The 23292-nt window shown below is 42.4% G+C and overlaps 1 protein-coding gene across 2 annotated transcripts in view; it reads left to right on the forward strand.

Annotated features, from left to right (window-relative positions):
- Positions 1–23292, forward strand: part of NOL4 (nucleolar protein 4) — a 210378-nt gene that overhangs the window by 164754 nt on the left and 22332 nt on the right. The gene's annotated exons all lie outside the window — the stretch shown is intronic.

Here is a 23292-nt window from a genome sequence, read left to right on the forward strand (position 1 = left end):
GTTATTAATATGGCATGTGTTAATAATTTTAAACAATGCAAAAGATGAAGCCTGTAGTTAAATAAAAAATAGTATTGGCTTCAGATAAAATTTATATGTGAAAAAACTAACTTTGGATTTGCTAATAATTCTTTGCTAAGTGTTTATTCACATATTCATGTTCTCAGTTGAGACTTTTATCATTATTATAATTCTAAACTTTATATTAAAATGAGTTATATTACTATAAATGGTGGGGCAAAGTAGGCTTACAGTTGCGAGCATGCAAAATAGAGTTTATTCTTGTATTATTTATTATTGTATTATTTTCATATGGACAATGGTAGGCCTACTTTTGCCCGACCCTACCACCTCATGTAGTGATTGAGATTACACATTTTGGCGTTAAATACATCTGGTTTTGAGTCTCAGCTCTACTCTTACTAATTGCGTAACTTTTAGAAAACTATTTCAATTCTCTCTACCTCTATTTCTTCATATGCAAGATAACAAGATAGCAGTATTAGCCCTATAGGGTTGTTATGAGAACTCTAAATGACAGATTTATATTATGTACTTAGCATTTTGCTGGGCACATAGTAAGTATCAATAAATCAGCCTAGAAAAGATGATTTTAACTGATATTCTAGCTTTTCTGTTGCATCAATATAAGTAAAACTAAAAAAAGCATTATTTGTACTATCTCTTTCATAGGAGTTTTAAAATCAGACTCGGTCTATTTGAGAGATTATAATTCTAGAAATTTCAGTGGCAGGATTCTGGGATTCAGTGGGCTCTCCTGGTTATCATCTTGCCATATAGCCATTTAGTCTACATTCTAGAATATTCCTGCATTGTGCCAGTCACATATAGAGTTGTTATGACTGATTCATGTTAAGTATTACCTATGACATCATTCTGTAATATCCCCCAAAGCTGTTCATCCACCACTTTGTGGTCAATTACTTGACCACTGTTGGCCTAATCTGTGAAATCGGCATGTGAATATCAAACGCATAGATTTATCTTGAGGATTTAAGAAGGCAGTGCATGTGAAAGCACAGTATGTTTCATAGTTTAAAGATGTATGATATCCGCCATTTGCTTGAGTACCTCAAGTGGTGGGGCAATCCCACCCCCAGCACTGAAGGCCTGCTTGTTACTGAAGCACCTGTGCTGTTGGCAGACAGCTGGCGTCATTCCCATGGTCTTTCATTGGGCTCAGTTTGCTTCCTGGAGCTTCTACCCATTGAAGAAAAACTGCTCACAATTATGAGGAGTGTGACTTCTTACTACTGTCCTGGGAGTAGGGACAGGAATGGGTGGGGACCAGTTGGCCTTCACCCTGCTTCCCATATGAGCCATTTCCTCTCCATCCTCAGACACAGTGCTCGTTCATGGCCAGGCTCTGCACCTGGGAAGGCGGGATGTCCAGTATCACCCCAGAGCAGTGCTCTTTCCAGGCCCTGCGAGGGCTCGGTGTAGGATTCATGAGAGATATGGAAGGAATGACAAAAAAGTACATCTTAGGATTTATTAGAAATCCGATAGGCATTTTACAGACGTTTCTCTCATGTAGCATTTTCAACAACCCATGAAAGCAGGCATCATTATTCTCATTTACAGAGGAGGGAACTGAGGCCGAGAGAAGTGGGGCGGTTCGTACACGGTTGCTCAGCTGCGTGAGCAAGTCCGGTATAAGTTCATATGGCGTGAGGCTGACACTTGCCATCTCTCCGCGACCCTGTCCCTTCGTGTTGTGTTCATTGAGGGAAAACCCATGTTCAGGAACCAACTCTTCAGACGCATCCCATCTGTGTCTCTGCTCAGTGTTTTTGGCAGTGCGGCTTCTGTTGGAAAACTCTCTACTTTATTCAGAGACTTATCCTTCTTCATAGCAACAGGCCTCCCCAGCGAGCAGAGTTACTCCGAGAACGATGTTTCTATCTCAATATGAGCTTGACCGAGGTTCCAATCATTCCAAAGTGCTTCGGATCCTCAGAAACTGGTCATGCACTGAGAGTGCTGGCTTCCTGAGGGAGTTTTACTTTAAAATGTCTACACTACTTCTTACTGTGAATTCTACAGATCTCATTGGACATGCCACACAGAGGCTTCTGCTGGGGATTCTGCACTTCCCACCACAGCATGGCGGTGGGGCATCCTCTCCCGATGGGACCCAAACCCTCTCTTTGCACAGGTAGAAGCAGCCAGAGTTCTTGAGGGTTGGCAAGGAGATCGTCTTTGGCCGTGAGCATTCTTAACCCAACTCACGAGTCTTGGACTTTGCCGGTGACTCAGAGATTCGTCACTGACCCCTGTCTTTCTGTAGGTACTTGAGGGTCTAAAACAGGGGTCCTCAAACTTTTTAAACAGGGGGCCAGTTCACTGTCCCTCAGACCGTTGGAGGGCCGGACTATAGTTTAAAAAAAAACTGTGAACAAATTCCTATATACACTGCACATATCTTATTTTGAAGTAAAAAAACAAAACGGGAACAAGTACAATATTTGTATTTGCATGTGGCCCGCGGGCCGTAGTTTGAGGACCCCTGGTCTAAAACCTGGACAGTTAAAACCTGGGTTCTATTGAGCCGCACGCCTGCCTGCTGGCCGCCCGTGGTGAGCCTCAGGTGGGGCTGTAAGTGTGTACGCCCTTCTGAGTTTGTGAAGCTTGATGAACCAGGTGCATTTGATAAAGCTCTTCCACCTGTGCACATGAGAGGTGCTGTGGACGGGCGAAGCGCCTTTCCTGCAAGCCCACCTCGGCCAGGATCCGGAGGAGGCGTGGTATATAGCCTCGGCCCTGCAGCAGGCCCGGGGCCAGGACGGCACCTCTTGCTCCATCAGGAATCCGGTATCTCAGAGCTGAGGTCAGTCTGCAGCGCGTTGCAGAATATATTCAGCATCACGTTTCTGTTTACATGAAAACCTAGACTTTTTAACGTATCTAGGAAATTGTTACACACTGACATTTCAAAAAGATGGGCAATGCCAGCCTTCCCTCTCATAATCCTGTGACACCGCACATGTGAAAAGATGGTCTTTTTCTCTGCCTTTGCTGTTTCATTACTTTTTCCTCAAAAACAAAGAGATCTCAATGTTCTTGGTGACAATGTAACTAACTAGACAGAGGCAGGGAATCAAACCAGCAACCTCTGGGTGCATGGGACAACGCTCAACCAACTAGAACATTCCAGTCTGGCCAACGGTTTCTCTCTTTTATGGACAGGACTCTGAATCTGGAAACTTCATTTCTTTTGGGTGACATGTATGGGTTTGGGGGAGAAAGTGGGAACCAGGCTCAATTTCTGATTTTTTTTTTTTTTGCCTTTCTGTTGCTCATTTGTATTCTGGCTTCATTGAGAATTCTCCCACATTTTTATAGAAATTATTTTTTTAAAAACTTTGGGCACATCTTTAGCTTAGGGTGTTATTAATTTCAAGTTGATAAATGTCAGTACGTGAGTAGGTGGTTTGAATTCAGACAGAGAAATTCAACATGTTATGTTGATACACTTCTCAGTGCCAAAGTCAGGGGAACATATGGTTTCCTAGGTTCTCCATGAAGACAGCATTTTCATTAATATCACTTGTTTTACAACCACTTATTTTTAGGCTTAGCGGATAAATGAAGAATCTGACATATTTGGTTTATGCCAATATATTCCTTTTTTTGTAATTTGTTTTCTCATAATTTGTTCATTCCTTGCCCTTTCTCTTCTCTTTAACCATGTTAAAACCCATTAGTTACTCTGGAAAAAATAATGTTTTATGTATTGGGGAAATTTAGTCATAGTCACAAAGTTTTTATAAAATTAGCTAATGCAATAGCCGGGCAAATGGAACTGTGCTTCCTGCAGAGACTGGTGTTTGGCACGGTGCATGGGGGACCGCGGCCACGAGACACGCATGCTCTTCTGTTACCCAGCACTTAGGAGAGCAGGGCTTCCGGAGAGCTGGTCTTCCAGGCAGCTGAGGACTGCCGCCTTTCTTTTTCTTTATTGATTAAGGTATTACATATGCGTCCTTCTCCCCCCATTGCCCCCCCTCCACCCCTCCACTCATGCCCTCACCCCCTGGTGTCTGTGTCCATTGACTGCCGCCTTTTAAAATGCTTTTGTGATCAGAGTGACGGGGTGTCCTCTCCACATGGGTTCTCAGGGTGGGGTCCTTAGGCTGGCTCAGGAAAAGGGCTGTGTGATCTCATTTGTGTGGAAGTGCATCCCTGGGTTCCCGAGGTCCCCTTCCCGGCATGGGAGTGCTGCTGGGTCTCAGCAGAGCTAGAGGCAAAGCCAGGGTCCGGAGCTTCTGTTAGTGCTGGCTCCGGGTCCAGTTCCGCATCAGGCTGGCTGCAGCCCATCAGTCCGCGGTGTTGGGGTGAATGCAGGAGAGCGCGCCCCGAGCAGTAGCCCCAGGAGCATGAGAGGAACCAAAAGCACAAGAGCCCCAGAGTGCAATTCCTTTTAGGGATTAAATGTCCCCAATTTCGTGCCCTTGCGGTGGCCACGCCCGTTCTGGCCAATGACCCATTCCCAGGTGGGACTGACAGCCAAGGACCTTCCAGATGTCACCCCAACTTTACTGGGCCTGTGTCTATTGTCCTCGCTGTCTGGTCCCTTCCCCCGCGATCCCGGGGGAATAGACTGGTAGCTCCCTGGGGAGGGTAAGGCTTTAGCTTCCGGATGAAGCTGCCCCAATAACATGCCTGTAACATCTGGCCTTCCCTTTGTGTCTTTCCTGTTGTTTATAACGAGGTTAATTATAATGGCATCGATTTTGCTTTCATTTTTAGTGGAACTCTTTCTAAAATATCGGGGCATCTTTATAACAAAAGGCTTCTGACCATAAGTTTCAATGATGGGTTCATCTGTTAACCTTCACTCAAGCCTATGCAGTCTGGCATCTGAGCGGCAGCTCTAGGCCTGGGTATAAATTTTATTTTATATGAGAACAGGTGCCCGGACAGGTGGTCTTACAGAGTCCGCGCGGGAGCGAATCCCCGGGAGGTCAGCTTGCTCTCTTGGTGATTTGCCTCTTTTCCCTGATGTCGAAGGGCGCCTGACATTCTGATTCGCTTGCCGGCACTGTTGACCTTTTCCAATCAATTTTGCCAAAATGGCTCAATCTCCCAAGTTCCTCACCTTCACAAAGACGCCCCATTGTGTTTTCTTTGCCTTGCCAACAATATATTTTTAAAATCCTCCTTTTGCTTCAACCAGTGGTTTTTAGATGACTAAAGGACAGCCTTACTTGTTTTTATTTGCACCCTGCTCATCGGGTGTAAGGAAAAGGCTCTGGCTGCTTTAAGAGTTTATGCAGAGCAGTTTTCTAAGAGTCCTTACCTGCTCTCTCAAGTGACACTTAGTAGATCGAACACCAAGCCACACTCATCTGTCCCCTTTTCACATTTGCCGAGAAGGTAAGCAGGATCGGGACAGCACTGTAACTTACGCAATTACATGGGAAGTCCGGTAAGATTTCCTACATTCAGAGCCAACTTCTCATGAAACACTTCTCTAGTAACACCCCGGGCTCTTTGTGGTTTGTTGGTTTGGGTGTTGGTTTTATTTAGGAAACATACAGTGCGTCTGGCCCTGCCGCTCACGGACACTCAGGGCACCCCAGCACGTGGCAGGCACAGTCACTTTTTTCGTCCCTGGGGTTTGTGTGTGGCCTCCTGTTCCCAAATCCTCTAGAAAAGCTGTGTGAGGTTTAAGGCTTGGTGCTGGAAAGAGGGCAGCGAGCCAAAGTTCAAAAGAGGTCAGAGCTGTGACTATAAACTTAATAAAATAGGTGGATGCAAGAGAGGAGTTTATCTAAATCCCAGAGGCATTAAGATTTCCATCAAATGCAGTAGTTAAAGCTCTTCACCAGTGTCTTCCCCATTGGTTATCACTCTATCTCTGCTACATAACTGCTTTCTGGTGGGAGGACCTGAAGCCTGTGAGGAGGGGAGCCTGTGATCCAGGCCTGGGAAGCAGTGTGGGGTGTCCTAGACATACACGTGGGCATCCACACAAAGTCGCTCCAGTTGGGGATTACTAATGCACAGCTTTTCAGAAGAGCCTCCTTTTGCACATGATTAAATTAACATTTTTACAACTGGGACATATTAGATTCATTTTTAAAAATTAGAGCTACTGAGGACCTTATACACCACTTAATTGAATAAATTTATTTTATATAAGAAACAGGCCTTGACAAGTACTATTTTTTCAATTTAGATTCTCCTTTCTTCGTTCCGTCTTCTGTTATTTTTCATATTTCATTAGAAACAGAATTTCTCTTAAAAAAAAAAAGACCAATACAGTACAAAGAATTTAGCTACCTTTTGACTTCAGGGTAATGTTCTGAGTAATGAAACTCAGAATGCTTCATAAATTGCAAATCATATGCCATCAGATATTCGAACATGCAAGGGTTTGAATCCTCTTTGGGATGCAGAACCCAGGAGGTCACATGATTCCATTGCATTTTTCTATCAGTTGTTATTGCCGATGAAGCAAATTAGAGAAGGTCAATGAAGCTGTCATACTTTCTAGGGAACTTTCCAGGTATCCATGTGTCTTCTTTAATCCTTTATGTAGGATTCTGCACTTGAGGTAGTTTTAAAAACTATAGAATCCTTTCTATACTTTTTTTGACATTAAATTAGTTTATTGAGCTATTAGTTTGTTAGTTATTTGATCATTTTATATTCTAAGAACAAAGTTTTTTGAAACCATTTCAAATACCCTGATTCAATTTTAAATTCCAGCATCTTCATTACTCAAAGTGTCCGCTCAACTATATTTGGGAAGTAAGTCAGCGTATGTATGGGAAGCATACATATATCATTACACTATTGCAGATGTATTATCTTGTATGTTAATGTTGACCTCCAGTAAATTCTCTCACGTATCTTTGTCCCAAAACTCAGCGAGGTGTATACTATCACTACTTATGACTAAAAATTACACTGGAGTAATGCAGGTCCCCATGGTTGCTCCTGCTCTCTGTCTGTATCAATGCCAGTTTGGGAATGTAGAGGGAGGTGGGTGTAGAGCAGGATCTTAGTCCTCTAAGGGCAGTGGTTCTCAACCCTTCCTAATGCCGCGACCCTTTAATACAGTTCCTCATGTTGTGGTGACCCCCAACCATAAAATTATTTTTGTTGCTACTTCATAACTGTAATTTTGCTACTGTTATGAATCGTCATGTAAATATCTGATATGCAGGATGTATTTTCATTGTTACAAATTGAACATAACTAAAGCATAGTGATTAATCACAAAAAACAATATGTAATTATGTGTTTTCCGATGGTCTTAGGCGACCCCTGTGAAAGGGTCGTTCGACCCCCAAAGGGGTAGCGACCCACAGGTTGAGAACCGCTATCTAAGGGCATCCTGACCCTGCCCACCAGTCTGCATCCCGGGCTTTGTGTGGCTCCCCCCTCTGCTTGCCCGCCCACCTTAAAGGGTACCTGCCTTAAGGAGCCCCTCCTGGAGCAGATCTCAGCCCACAAAGCCGAGTCCCTCTCCTCTCTCTCTATGGAGACAACGTATGCCAGGACTCCATTGTGAATCCCATGCAGCATTGCAGTGGCCCCCACGTGTCTCCGAATAAGGCTCTACCATTTGTATCACACTGTAGAACTGAAACATCTTGGGCTTTTCGTTACTCTGAGCCCCCAAAGATACCTAGTTATGTACTGGGAATGGGGTAACCGCTCAATAAGTAATCCACATGCGGCTGGACGTAGCATGGCAAAAAGGTTGGTTTCAGGGAAGGAGAGAGCCTTCTAATGAGGGGCCCGCTAACACAATAGGAATGCTTCCTGAGAAACATAAGTAAGGTGTGGCCGAATGGAGCAGGAATCACCGGAATTAACATTGCGACTCGAAATGTTGTCGGACGGCCTGGTGAACACAGTTTTAGCGTCGGACAGAGAAAATCACAAGACAGTGTGGTAGGAACCAAGAGGGTGGGCTGGGAGGGGACGAAGAACGTCTCACATTTTGTTCTTTGGACACGGCTGCTTTTCACCGTTCGCTGTGAAAAGGCGTCAGCTTTTAGGTTTCTGGCAAAGCAATTACAGGGAGACACATGCCGGGAGCTGACCCGCCACTTGCCCCTGTAGTTGTCATAGCAGCAGGCTGACTGCACAGCTTGTCACCAGTGCGACCCCAGCTGTGGGGGAAGTTCCGCCCTAAATGCAACATATGGAACATTAATATTCAAGTTTGTATGCTGTTCCTTAGTGGTGGCCGTCCTTCTCTATTCCACGCTTATTAATGTTTAAGGACTCGTTCCATGAGAGGTCCAGGTTTAAAGGCCGTAGACCATAGGTAGATACTGTGCATCTAGGCTCTTGTTCCGTGGAGAGAAGCTATTTTAAAGTGTTACTGAGGAGAGAAAGGTTGGCGTGCTGTAACCTGGGTATAGTTTTGTTTTGGTTTTGGGGTTTTTTTTTAAGCTATGTGTGCTGTGTCTGTACTTGGCAAATAAATGACTTATTCTTATTTACTCTTTACTTATTCACAAATATATGCATGTGCCTGCTATGTCTATGTCTTATACACAAAAGAGAACACTTAAAAACTATATATAAAAAGGTCTACATACCCTGGCCAGTTTTTCCCAGTATTTAGAGCATCGGCCCACAGACCAAAGGGTCCTGGGTTTGATTTCTGGCCAATGGCACATACTTGGTGGCAGGTTCAATCCCTGGCCCTGGTTGGGGCACGTATGGAAACAATCAATCTATGTGTCTCTCTAATGTAGATGTTTCTCTCTCTCTCCTCCTCCTCCCTCTCTTCCACTTTCACAAAAAAAAATCAATGGAAAAAATATCCTCAGGTGAGGATTAAAAGAAAATAATAATCAAAAAGGTGTACGTATATATATATATAAATACATTATCCTATATAATAAAAGGCTAATATGCAAATTGTCCCCTTGACTGGGAGCTCCACCTGGAGTTTGACCAGGGGGCGGGGCTTCCCCCAGCCCCTCCCCTGGCTGGCCCTGCCCCCGATTGCCCCTCCCATCCCAATCGGGGATGGGGCTGGCCAGCCAACCACCCGTGACTTCTCCCCCCTCCCCCCCCGGCTGACCTGGCCAATGCGGGAGGACTGGCCTCTAGTTTCCACATAAACTAGAGAGTATCAATATGTATACAATATGTTACAAAAGGAAGCTTTGGGATCATTGCTGGGGTACTCATTTGTGGTTTTGAAATGGTGCTTTTGGTTTAGTAGGCTAAATTTCACACTAATGTGGACATGTCCTCCCCAAACTGAAGTCTTAATAGCAACATGAAATAATATATCATTATGAGTCATGTTTTATAAACAGAGCAACATTAAATAGCATATCATTATGTAGTCATATCTTGTAAGCAGTTACAAATATTAACGCATGCACAATCTAAACATTCTGATAAACTGTTGACAACTGCCTAATTTTTAGCAAGGAAAAAAGTGAGTTCTGTTCCAGTGATAAGTAAGATGCATGCCAATCTTGGATGATTTTACCTAAAACAAAAAAATTAAAATCCTAATACTATGATCAACAGAGACCCTATATATTCTAAATCATAACCTTAAAGAATTTCTAAATGTTAACTAAACCTTATGGAATTCTGGAGCAGGCATCAGGTAAGGGTTATAAGATGTGGGTGTTAGTATATCCATATCCTTGAGGGTGTTTTTTTCTCCCCCTTTGTTTCTCGGTCAACATGTATTGTTACCTTTAGGGGAAAGCAAAAAATTGCATCTTTTTCACATTTTTTTAAGCTAATGAAAATATAAATAATGCTACTGACAAAGAAAAAATAGAAGTATAATCAAAGTAGTAATATTTTGTTTTTGCTTAAAGCTTAAGGAAAATTAATATATTGACTCTATAGCAGTTTCAAACCAGCATTTCATATTACCAAAAAAAATGCACATATAATAAACAATTCCTGATAAACTAAATTTAAGATTTAGAATTTAAATTGCTTTAGGGGAGTTTTTAAAAAAAGCTCAGAAGCACAATTTGTGTGGACACGAGAATATGTAAAATTTAGTGTATTATTATATTAACTTACTAGAGGCCTGATGCACGAAGTTCATGCAAGAGTAGGCCTTCCTTCCCCCGGCTGCCTGCACCGGCTTCCCTCCGGCACCCGGGACCAGGGCTTCCCTCCAGCCGCTGGCAGGCACCCGGGACCCTGGCTTCCCTTGCAGCCACGGCTTCCTCCAGAAGGTTGTCCGGAAGAATGTCCGGAAGGACGTCCAGTCTAATTAGCATATTACGCTTTTATTGTTATAGATCTTTAAGAATGTTTAAAAACAGAAAATACATTCACCTGAATGGCACAGAAATTGAGACTACACCCAATCTAATCTAAATCCATGCACTGTATATGAAGAGACACTTCTATATAGTTCCTGCAACAGGCATAGTATACTCATCCCAAAAGAGAGAAATGGGATTTAAGGGAAAAAAAAAAAAGGTTGATAGGTACCAACAAGTCCAAAGCCCAGAAGGATACATTCCATTTGATTTCAAGCCTGAGAATCATTATCTGTGGCCCCAACTCTGTCCTCCCTGCCGCCCTGGGCCCTCCCTGCCCAAGAACATCTGGTCGGCTGGCCTCGGTCAGCTCTGCCCTCTCTCTCTCTGCATCTCCAGCTGTGCCAGGGGTCATTCTTCTCTCATCCCTTCCCCTTCAGTCTTTTTCCGTTCAGCCTGCCTGTCTTCAGCTGGTATGAAGCCCTCAGCACCTGTCAGTCTCCCTCAGAGGCTGAGGGACTGGGCTGCTTGACTTGAGGACCTCTCACACCTCCTTCCTGGGTAGCCTCTCTGTCACCAGCCCCTGCTGAGATGGCTGGGTGGACCCGTGGCGTCACGCACCTAATCTTCTTAGGTAGCCGAGGATTGTGCAGCACACCCTGTTTTCCAAGCAAGCTTTCTGGAAAATCTCCCTGGTCGTCAAGTGCTGGTTCCTGTGTGTTAAGAAATCCAACTCGTAACTTGAGCTAACTTCCAATTTTAATTTTCCATTTTTTGAAGAATGTGTATATGGCTTTATGCCCATGAGTTACACCTAATAGGAATTTACCAACAGAACTATTGAAGACTTAGCATTTAAAGTGTATTATATGCAAAATATACAACCGCTTTCAACAATTTTTAAATGGAAATAAATAAATAAAACTAATTTATTTATTTTATTAAATTGATTGGGATGACATAGATCAACATGAACATACAGGTTTCAGGTGTGGGTTTCTGTGTCACCAGATCTGTATATTGTACCCTGTGCTGAACACCCGAAGTCACATCTCCTGTCACCATATATTAGGACCCACTTTCCTCTGGTAACATTGAGTTTTATTTAGAGACTTCAAGTAGGGTCAATATTTCTACTCATTTTTTTAATTACATGAATTAAGCATTTTTTATCATCAGGAGACTGGAATAGTGTCTCCCCCCCCCCCCAGTGTACATAGTATAGATAACGCTTACACAAAATGAAAATTTATATCAAAATATGAAGAAATTCAGAGCATTTGAATTCTAAGCTGGAATTCAAAAGGAGGAGAATTAGCCCTGTTGCCTATCGACATACGCTTTGCTCTTTCATGAATCATGTACTCATTGTGATCTTCCTGTCAAACAGGTGTAAGTGCTGTGTGTAAAGTACCTCCACATCCCCCACCACACAATCTATGCTTTCTACAAAACCTTACTCTTTTGCGTTTTCCTAAATATGTTTAGTTGTGACGTTAAGTATAAGATGGGGATATTATGTAGATTTAATTTTTTCTGCTTGAGAGAGAGAGAGAGAGCTCTTACAGACCCCTTGGTTATGCATTGCATCCTGCGCACAGCTCCTAATGGAGGCCGTCTGTGATTAGACTTGTAATAAGTGCTTTTTAATGATGGGTAGGAAACCAGTTAATAATGAGCTGCTTCTTGAAAAGTACTGTCCATTCATTCGCTATCAAGTGCTGACCACGCTTTAAATGTGTCTACCCTGTTCTAAAATCAAACCGAAATGAACACGCGTTTGTGCATCTGTCTTTTGTTTCCCTTATGGCCTTCCTCTGAATCTGAGAGCACTGGCACATTTGCAGCGATCTATTCACTATCCAGAGGCCTTCAGCAAGGCCGCTTCTGAAAAGTTTATGCACCTTAAAATGAAGGCAAGCACATCAGCATCCGGAATTCACCCCCAGACAAGACTGGGGCTGCTGGCCACTAATTCCTTCCCTTCGTCCCTTTCTGAGCAGCCCGCTCAGGACCAGGAGAGGGGCTGCCACTCTGTCTTTGTGCCATGCCAGGGCCTCGTGTTCTTCCAACCCCAGATGTGAGGTAAACGTAGTGGGTGCTTTTGTACCAAGTAACTCGAGAGCTCCTGTTGGTGAAGCCCAGATGAGGACCCTGGGGCTGGGCCACAGCTGTGGCCACAGGCTCCCATGTGAAGATGAGTCACACTCATTAGGTCTTTGGTTATTTCCAGGAATAGTTGTCACGACTTGCTTCAGCAAGCCAGAAAAGCACTGCTCCAGTATTTCTGAAAAGAAGCAAAAAGAAAAAGAATTGAATCATGCATTTCTCAGTGCACTAACCCCAAGTCTATCAGAAGGGTACAGTGGGGGTGACCCATGGGCGGCGGTCTGCAGAAGTGTTTTGTGTGGCCTGGACGTTGCTGTAAAATGTTTGCCTCTGAACGCTTCTCAGTGGTGCGTGTGCTCTTGAGTTCACCACTGTCCCCAGTACTTCTGCTGTCCTATCCCGGGATCTCTTCACTCATGTATAATCCTCGCCTGGCCCCTAGAGGCAGCTGAGTTTGGCATCTGAAGTGTAGCAAGACTGATTTACCGTATTCTTAGAGTCTTTTATCACCTGAACATACTTGCCAAATTTGTGCTTTAAAAATTAAAGCTTTGCTAATCCTTGGAAAAAATAATTGGGGTGAGAAATAAGATAGTGTTTAGATGTTTTGCCCATTTCCACTTACACGAATGCACAGTTTTTATAGTACACTAGAAAATTATGTGAATGCAACAGGAATAAGGAACCTATTTAAATGGGACTCTTTCCTGTACTTTAGCCTGGAAAAATCTGTTTTTGCCTTGAGAGGAAACTTGTTAAATTAGAAATAATACATATATTAGTAAGAACATGTGAAGAATATATGAATACTAGAGGCCGGATGCATGAAATTTGTGCAGGAGTAGCCCTTCCTTCCCTCGGCTGCCAGCCCCGGCTTCCCTCTGGCACCTGGGACCGGGGCTTCCCTCCGGCCACCAGCAGGCACCTGGGGCTTCATCTGGAAGGTCGTCCGGAAGGATGTCCAGTCTAATCAGCATATTACGCTTTTATTATTATAGATAAATCAAACTCAATTAGGAACTTTGGTACAAAACATGAAAGAAAAACAATTGAGCAAAATCATTTCTTTACCTCTTGGCATGTGTCCATCTGTATTCAGATGGAACGGAATTGCCTGTGACTTGGGGGGAGCTCAGAGGGAAAGAAGCCTCAGGGTCCCCAAGTAGGTGAACACATCATTTATGTTCGGTCGTAGCCAAGATGTGTTTAGTTTGTAGATGGGGCCAGAGCCTCTAAGCTGGGATGATAAGATATTTATAAGGCAAAAAATTAACTAGTTCATTAATTAGTCTCTGAAAGTGAAGGGTGCCTGGGACTCAGCACCCTGAAAGCCCACGGCTCATGGGACACTTGATAGCAGTGGATGGGAAGGCAGCCGCCAGCAAGCACCCGCGGGCACACAGCTGACAAACACACTGTGGAACCAGGGCCTCACTGCGACGTTAGTCTTCTATGGAATTTAAGAGGCTCAGACCGTTTCTCTTTTCTCGGTGGTGGTGTTAAATACTCTCCCCATGTAACATTTCACTCTACCGTCCTCAAAAAGCTTTACAAAGATCAATATGAGCCTATTGGGATGGATTCTGCAGGGCAGACAGAACTGTGTCCCTTTGTTAGCCCAAAGGCACCAGGACAGAAAAACAGGAGTGGAGAGTGAGCCCCCACATTTAACTGCAGCTGTGGGTGCGACCCTGACCGGAAACAGGGTGTCTCACAAGCTGCTCCCGGGGTCACAGGCAGGACTGTGCCCTCATTCCCGTGGGAAGGCTCACAGAGGCAGAGCAGGAGGAAGGTTTAGCTCATTTGCATAATGTAGGCCCCTGGAAATTAAAAGTATTAATCACCTTGCTAATTCTATATGGAAATGAAGCACTGCTGGTCAGCAAACCCAGCTTCCTGCACAGCGCCTGGGCTGAAACTAGCCAGTCCACCCACGGGGAGTTCTGAGTGAAGATGATGCTGAATTCATAGGGAGATATCCCGTGCTGTTTCATTGTCTTGCACTTTTCTTCATTTTTATTTTAAAGGCTGTTTTAGGATAAAAACAGCCCCGCCTTCATAATAACTGAATGGTGTTTGTAATTGAAGCTACAGTTTAGTGCGGTCAGCAAATTTTACAAGATTAAGAAACAAGTTTGAGTTTCTGCTTATAAACATCTGAAGATATACTTAGAAACAGATATATTTACTGTGGATGCAAAAAATATCAATATTTAGCATCCATTATAGTATTTTGTATGAAGGAAACATGAAAACAGGGTACTTTTATTTGACTATTTCTCAATTCTGTTGTCACAGAGAAGAATTGGGTATTAAAACAGTATCACTGGTTAGACCAAGTTATGTGAATGCTTCCATGACATAATTAAAGCAAACCCTGGGGGTCACCGAGGTCTTTGGATATGAGAAACGTTTCAGGACAAGTGTAGAATGGATTTCTGTGCTCCATTTACACACACACACACACACACACACACACCCCTAAATCTTCACATGATTGCCTCTTTTTTATCATTCCATTTTTGGCTAATTGGTTCATGTATATTTCTCAGCAAGGCCTTCCCTCTTGGACATCCATCTCTAATCATTTTTTATATCAACCTGTATTATTTTATTAACGGTTATCACTGTCTGAACTTATATTTTTTCACTTCTTCCTCTCCTCTTGTCTGTCTCCTGTTGCATGCCTCTAGGCCCCTGGAGGACAGGGATCCCGTCTGTTTTATCTGACGATAGATTCTCAGCACCCGCTGTGTGCAACCTAGCGAACAGAAGACATGTGATAGAACATTGTTTAGACAACTCGCTAACCAGTAACAGTGATTGAATAAGACTTTGTCCTGGGTTGTGCATGGGAGATCATGAAAAGGGGGCCTGTTGAATATGACACAGGCCTCCAGCTCAGGAGACTGTATCGATGAAGGCATCATGAATCGTGATTAAGAATTCAGGAGGCAGAGCAAATTATGGCTGAGAAGTGAGAATGTGAGTAGATCAAGTGTTCAATTTGACATGCTGAGTGGGAAGCCCTATGTGGCATGTAGTGTTTATGTCCGGTAAAGAGCTGAAAATGTGGACCAGGGGACAGGTCTTCATTACAGATGTGGGTTTAGATTTCGAGGTCTTTAGTGCAGAAGGGGGTTGAGGAAGACCTAAATGGGATGATATCTTGCCGGGAAAGGAAGAGACTCAGAGAGAATCAAAATGGAAGGAAAAGAGAAACTTAGACTGATTCTACCAAAATTTATCCTGGAGTCGACGACCGTTACATAATCAGCATCTACAGGAAGGGAGCCACTAATCTGCAAACACAGGTGATGCTCAAGTGCGTATTTTTGATAAGTCAGAGAACTTTTTAAAATTAATGACTTCCTGAATAACAAACGAACTTTTTGTTGTAGAGGCAAACAATTATAAACTTTATATCTGATATATGAAGAAATATGCCAACAGTGGTATTTCTCTTTCTACATACCCTACCCCCACAGTCACCATGCTAAACAGGAGCACTCCACATAACTAAGTTGTGAGTAACAGAAGCAGGACTGGTGAGGGGAGCATTTTTAACAGCAGAGCGTTTACGTCTATGTACATGTAACACCCAGATGTGGTCAGGCATAAGCAATGTGTTTTAAATTCATCGCAAGGTTATTTATTGTTAGATTACTTCACGTTGTCTGATGCACGTTCCCTTTAAAACTTAATTTCACATTAATGTAAAAGCATTATCACTCTGCGATTCGGGCCTCACCATTTTTTATGGCTTTTCTAATTACCTTAATTTGACTATTTCATAATTAATATACTTGAAAACTCAGAATGGATGGGTAATTTTTAATGCCCAGTTTAAACCAAATTAGAATAATCTGTAAGCTTTTATTCCAACGTGTAGGAATTCAGATCTCAGTTATATGGCTCCTGCAAGGTGTACAGTTCAGGTGGACTTACGTTTGCTGAACGATTGATCATAATGGTCATCAAAAGGAGCCAAAGGAACCCGCTGTGTGGCGTGACCGTGGGGAGGAGTCGTTCATTCTGCTCTGGCAACGGTGCTGCCTCACCTGTTTCTCATTTTGAAACCATCTATGATTCCCTCCCAACATCGGTGTTGAAACAGCATCGTTAGTCAAGTATCTCAACTTGCTCAAAAGGAAATGAAAAGGACGAAAATAGCCATGACCAACTTTTTTTGAAAACTTTAATTATATTTTTCAAGTGTCTGTTGGCCAGTTCAGCCTAATCTTCTTTAAGTCCGAAGTGGAAACTCGCAAGACCATACTCAGAAGTGTCATCGGACGGATGGGTGGGACTTCGCCGCCGCCAGTGGGGTGAGGTTCCTGGGTTACCGCTGAAATAGCATTTCTGGAGGCCCTCACGGGAGGATGAGATGGGGTAGAAAGCTTTATTTATGTGGAATTGCATCCCTACATTTGCAAAGTCCCATTTCCCTTAACCCAGTCCTGGAAGTGCTGCAGCTGGCAATTCAGTGGGGCCGGAAGCAGAGCCAGTGTCCGGAGCATCCCTCCCACGGGGAGCTGGTCCAGCAGAGCATCAGGCTAGTTCCCGTCCAGCAGTCCATTGTGCGGGTCCATCAGGCTCTGAGCCATGTGGGCAGATGCAGGGGAGCCGAGGGAGCATGCCCCCACAACAGGAGTCCCAAGAGAACCAAGAGAGCTTATGTATCTCAAATCTCTGAGCTTGCGGCGGCCACACCTACTTTGGCCGCTGACCTGCTCCCAGGTGTGACTTACAGGAAAGTACCTCCCCAGCACCACCCAGACTTTACTGAGCATGCTTGTAAATTGCTGCTTTCTGGCAATGCTGCACCGATGGCACATCTATAAAATTTGGCATTCCCTTTGCTCCTCTCCTCTTATTAATAACTAGGTTATTACATCCGCATCATTGGATTCAGGGTAACTGACATCTGGAGTAAATAAATAGGATCTGAGAAGTCACTTGTAAAGTGCTCGCCCTGAGTTTTGTTGACTTATGCTTCTATAGCAATCGTGGCAATGTATCCAACCTTCATTTTAACATAAATTGTAGCCTGACCTTGTGCTTTGCGAAAACATAGCCATGGACGTGAAAAGAAAGTCCGTTTGTTTCTCTTATTTTATCTTCTAAAGTGGCATGCATTATTTTTACTTGATTTGAATGAAAATGTTAGTCAAAACAGGTTAATACCTATGAGTTTAGTTGAGCATTAATCAATAATATAGACATATTATGTGGACAACATAAATTAAACATGTAGCTTTGTTATCAGAGTCATGACCCAGCAGAAACTAATTAAATCCCTTTATAAAGCCCCTTTATGGATCACAGATTTGATTACATTGTAGATAAAATGTACCTCTTGCTGCCCAGCATCATACTCTAGATAACCATTATGTGGGTATTAGCTTAATCTGCTGACATCACCGTGTTAATAGGATCTTTATGTAACAGCTAATGGTGAACTGCTCTAAAAAGTCTTATCGACCTCCACTATGCCTCTCAAAGTTTAACATACAAATCATTTTTTCTGAATTTTTAGTACAGCTGCAATGTTTTATGGCTAAAGATATATGGCTATAACTCTCATGGTTAGAATGTTGCTTGGAGGGAATTTACTAATTGTTAGAATGTAATGGTGTTGGCACTGTTTAGACTCCCCATCTTCAATAGGATATTTGGCTCAAGGTATTTTATCTGTAGCAAGCATGTCAAACAAGGCGTGTGGCCCGCTGGTGCGAGTTTGACATGCTTGATCTATAGCAATCTGAAAACTAAAGAACTAATGTATATACAGTCGAATTATTTTTCTCTCATCGGTTACCTTTTATTCCCTGTGTGGTTTTCTTGCATATTTTCATAAAAATAATTGTATACCAGAGAAGAGAGATAGGAATTTCATATAGGTGCCCTGCTTCTTCTTTGTTTGTTTGGTTGGTTTTTGTGTTATGTATTTTTTTTTTTTAGGCCCTCTAGAGCAGTGATGGTGAACCTATGACACACATGTTAGGGTGACACGTGAACTCATTTTTTTGGTTGATTTTTCTTTGTCAAATGGCATTTAAGTATATAAAATAAATATCAAAAATATAAGTCGTTGTTTTACTATGGTTGCAAAGATCAAAAAATTTCTATATGTGACACGGCACCAGAGTTAAGTTAGGGTTTTTCAAAATGCTGACACGCCGAGCTCAAAAGGTTCGCCATCACTGCTCTAGAGGACAGATTAGAGATTTAGCAAGAAAGACCTTTTGTCAATCTGAAATTTAGGTTAGTAAGGACGTGAAACAGGAAAATACCATATTTCCATATTTCCCGTTACTTTTTATGAAAGCCATTTCTAAGCCTGCTTTATCTAAATAATACTTTTTTATTTCACACAAAAAGTACAAAAAATGATTTAAAAAAAACTTTTAAGAAAAAAATGTAGTTTGTTTTTAATATTACATACATGTGCTAAAATTCTGAAAAGAAGACTAAAAATTAAATGACAAAATATCCTGGTAGGATAGAACACGTACAATAATGAGAAACTTGCTGCTCACTGGTGCACATACAGGGCAGCTCAGGCGGCTCCGAAAACTACAGTGGCCAGGTTTTATTTTTCAGTTTAGTTTATGATCAGAGGATGGAGCACGCGAGAGGAAGTGACGGAAACTGGTGGGCGAGACTGATCTCAAACTCTGAGGAGCTTTGGATGTCAGGAACGTTGGGTTTTCATCTCCAGGGGAGAAAAGAAATCTAAGATTTTAAAGAGACACCGACATGATAAGTGATGGATTTGAGAGGAGACAGACAAGAGGTGAAGGCGTGAACACAGGTCAGAGGTCATCACGGTCGGCGAGGGGGATCTTCTGGAGCCGGAGCCACGGGTGAGCCAGGAGAGGGGCCCAGCGCCTGCCAGGGAGGCCGCTTCCGAGATGGAGCTGAGAGGATGCGGGTGTCCAGAGCGAGAGAGGAGAAACCTTGGCATGACATGATGGCCGGGACCAGAAACACTGGTGCCAGAACAGGTGGTGTTTTGCCTTTTAATTAAACATTTTGCAACGGGTATCTGGAAGAAAGAGAAGATACGTTCAATTTCAAAATGTTAAACTTGACACGGCTGGGCAATAGGAAATTCAGGCGCGAGCCGCAGAGGGAAGGCTGGGAGTGGAAGGAGGAATCGGGAGGAATGGATGTGCAGTTACTACCAGGAACCGTGCAGGCCAGAACGGCCAAGAGAGAATGTTGTGAAGGGGATTCAAACATGATTTCAGGGCTTTTTACAAAAACCAGTACAGCCCAATGGCAAATAGAGGGGTGGTTTCAAAGATGTTTTAAACTTTTCTAAATGTAGATTTTAAAAAAACACAATATATATATGATTAGAAGAACATATTTCTCATACCTAAAATACAGGGTGGGGGAAAAGTAGGTTTACAGTTGTGAATACACAAAACACAGAGTTTATTCTTGTATTATCATTTATTAATTGTTGTGTTTTCCATGCGAACAACTGTAAACCTATTTTCACTCTGTATATTAAAGTTTAATGTTAAAGATACCAATTTGGCATTGCTGTATTAAAATGGAAAGACTTTATTAAAACTGAAAGAATGTATCGGGGTGACACTGGCTGACAAAATTATACGAGTTTCAGGTACACGGTTTCACAACACATCTGTACACTGTATTGTGCGTTCACCACACCCAGTCAGGCCTCCTTCCAACTCCATTTATCCCCCCTCTACCCTCGTCTGCATCCCCCAACACTCTCCCTCCAGCAATCACCACACTGTTGTTTGTGTCCACGAGTTTCTTGTTTCTTTTTCTTTTCCTCAATCTCTCCAAACCACAAAAAGGGTTTGAAGGTTAATGAAAATGAAAAAAAGGAAGCGCGCACATTTATTTTGAATATTCTCAGATCATATGCTAGTAACTTACGACTTGAGATAAGTGAGCTGCTGAGGAATCCTCTGATTGTCAAAATTTCCACTTCTCTAGTTTCCACAGTGATGTTCCCTTTGAGGGAAGCGTGTGGGGCAGGGAGGGGATATCTGACTTCCCTTTGATGTCAGTATTAAATAAAACTGAAAGATTTTTCTGAGGGGAAATTACTATGATGTGCATATAAAATTATTTCCAAAAGGTTTATATCTGCAATCAGATTTTAGAACCTCAAAGAAGCCGTACTTTTAAATTTCATTTTGGTTATATCAACAAAGGAATTCAAAATTGCATGTTATAGACCTATAGAAAAAGACATATACTTTTTAAATTAGATTTTTTTTTGGTCAATAGCTAAATGGCAGAGTATTACATTTAAAATGGCAATTTAAAGGTGCTAAGTTTCTACTTTTATTTTTTAATAATAAAACGTTATGCCCCCCAGGAAGAATGTCAGAGTAGATAACGTCGCCGTGTACGTGGTGGCTTCTTGCCAGCCATGCTTTTACACATATTTGAGTTGGAGACCCTACTTATTTTGTAATTTTCTTTAAGGCAACAGTTCTCAAAGCTTTACTGTTTATAAAGTCATGTGAGTATGTGTGTGTGAAAATATTGCTGCAAGGAGAGTTTGTCAACATAACCTGTTCTTCAGAGATTTTGATAAAACTCTGGGTAACAGCTGTGCCTCGGGGATTTTGGTTTCTCAAGTCAGAAACCAAATCTGTTATTTCAAATCTGATCGTGGTTTCTTGGATTTAGACAAAACGTGCCTGTCCTTATTATCTTAGTGGGTCTGGGAGCATCTTTGCAAGGACTTATCTTCTGTGTTGGCGTTTTAATCATTTGTGGGGCCAGCAATTGCAGGAGGCTGTACAGAATGCTTCCGACTATATGAAAGGAATTACTTCCTGAGTGTTATTACATATCTGAGTGTGTGTGTGTGTGTGTGTGTGTGTGTGTGTGTGTGTGTGTTTGATGGCATCATAAGTCACCTCTCATTATCCCAGGTAATCAGCACATTTACTTTGAGTGCATGCAATTTTTTTTCCTAGGAAAGCAGTCTGAATGGGACCTCTGATTCTCCCTGATCTTTTATGAATTTCCCTGGAAACGCATAGCGATGTGCTTAGTTCTGGAACAATTACTGTCAATTGGAGAAGAGAAGCTTTTAGAAAGCAGACACGTTTTCCAGCAATTTATACGTGAAGCATATTGCACTCCCTCAGCCCATCTATGCTAATAGAGCGAAGGAGAAGTTCAGAGCACTCACTTAAGTAAAAATGCTCTGTTACATAGACTACAAGAACATGTAAAGGCAGGAGATGTCCAGTAACAATCTTCTAGACCAGTGGTTCTCAACCTTGTGGGTCACGACCCCTTTGGGGGTCAAACGACCCTTTCACAGGGGTCGCCTAAGACCATCGGAAAGCACATACATAATTACACATTGTTTTTATGATTAATCACTATGCTTTAGTTATGTTCAATTTGTAACAATGAAAATGGGGGTCACCACAACATGAGGAACTGTATTAAAGGGTCGCGGCATTAGGAAGGTTGAGAAACACTGCTCTAGACAGTTCAGGCGAATGATGCCAGCATTATCCATGGGTTTCCTATTTTGCATTGATAAGCTGATCTGAGGCCTCTGCTTATTTCTTTACTTTTAAAAGGTGGGTCCCCAGTGCCCTGACCAGCTCAAGGATGAACTAAAAATGTAATTGGACACTGAGGCAAACTCCAGTGGAGTTTGAGGCCTTGCAAACTCCAATTGCTGTAACAATGCGAGGTAAAAGGCAAGCAGAAGAAAGGTAACTGGATTATTGAATGTAGCAGTAAGATTATTGTTTTGATTAGCTTTATAGACGGAGAAAAGCTAATGAAAATGTCAGTAGATGGTAGAGGTAAAGTCTAAGAAAGAGTAGAGATCTTTGGAAATACTCTCCCCATTTTAACTTTTTGGAAACCTACTTTCAGAAAGTTGATTGGAATCAAGCAAATCTCATTAACAACAACAGCGACAAAACTTGTCTAAGATACTTGAGTGAAGGATTCCTTAGGCATTTCGGTGGGTTAGGAACACAACCTGTGTAACCCAAGTAGCAGATCAGGTTCAGCAAACTTCAGTTTGCCTCTGTCCAGTTTCTGTGGGTAGGGTACAAAGGAATACTGACCAGCCTTCTCAAACAGTGTGTTCATGGGTGGGTCACGAGTAGACAATGTTTACTCTTCCAAACCATTTCCATTCCTGCCCACATCTATAAGTAATCACCCATCCTATTATTAGCCCATTTAAAAAATATGAAATACATTATACATATATGTATATATATATGATATATTTAATTTTTAAAAATTAAGTAAATTGATTTATGGAATCATATAAGCTTTACGCATGCAGCATTACCAACCAGCAGGGTATGTACTGCATCATGCTCACCACCAAATGTCTAGCTTCCCTTTGTCACTATACACCTTTATTGGCTTTGCCCTCCCCCCACCATCTTCCCCTCCGGTAACCACAAATCTGTTGTGTGCCTCCATAAGTCTGCTTTTGTTTTGTTTTTATATTTCACATCTGAGTGAGTGAAATCATAGCTATTTGTCTTTTTCCATCTGACTTATTTCACTAAGCATAATATCCTCTTAATCCAAGGAATGAAGACAACCAAAGTGTCCATTAATGGATGAATGATAAAAAAGATGTGCATATACACACACAATGGAATACCACTCAGCCATAAACGGTGAAATCTTGCCTTTGCAACAACATGGGTGAACCTTGAAGGGTGTATTGATAAGGCCAGAGCCTAATTATAGAAGTCACCATAGTGTTTCTTTAAAATATATTTTTTATTGATTCAGGAAGGGAGAGGGAGAGAGAAAAAAAATCATTGATGAAAGAGAATCATTGATCAGCTGCCAGCCTACTAGGGATCGAGCCCACAACCTGGGACCCTTCAGTCTGCAGGCCAATGCTCTATCCACTGAGCCAAACCAGCTTGGGCAC

The sequence above is a fragment of the Myotis lucifugus genome, unplaced genomic scaffold (assembly GCF_000147115.1).
Source record: "Myotis lucifugus unplaced genomic scaffold, Myoluc2.0 scaffold_93, whole genome shotgun sequence".
Classification (NCBI taxonomy): Eukaryota; Metazoa; Chordata; class Mammalia; order Chiroptera; family Vespertilionidae; genus Myotis; species Myotis lucifugus.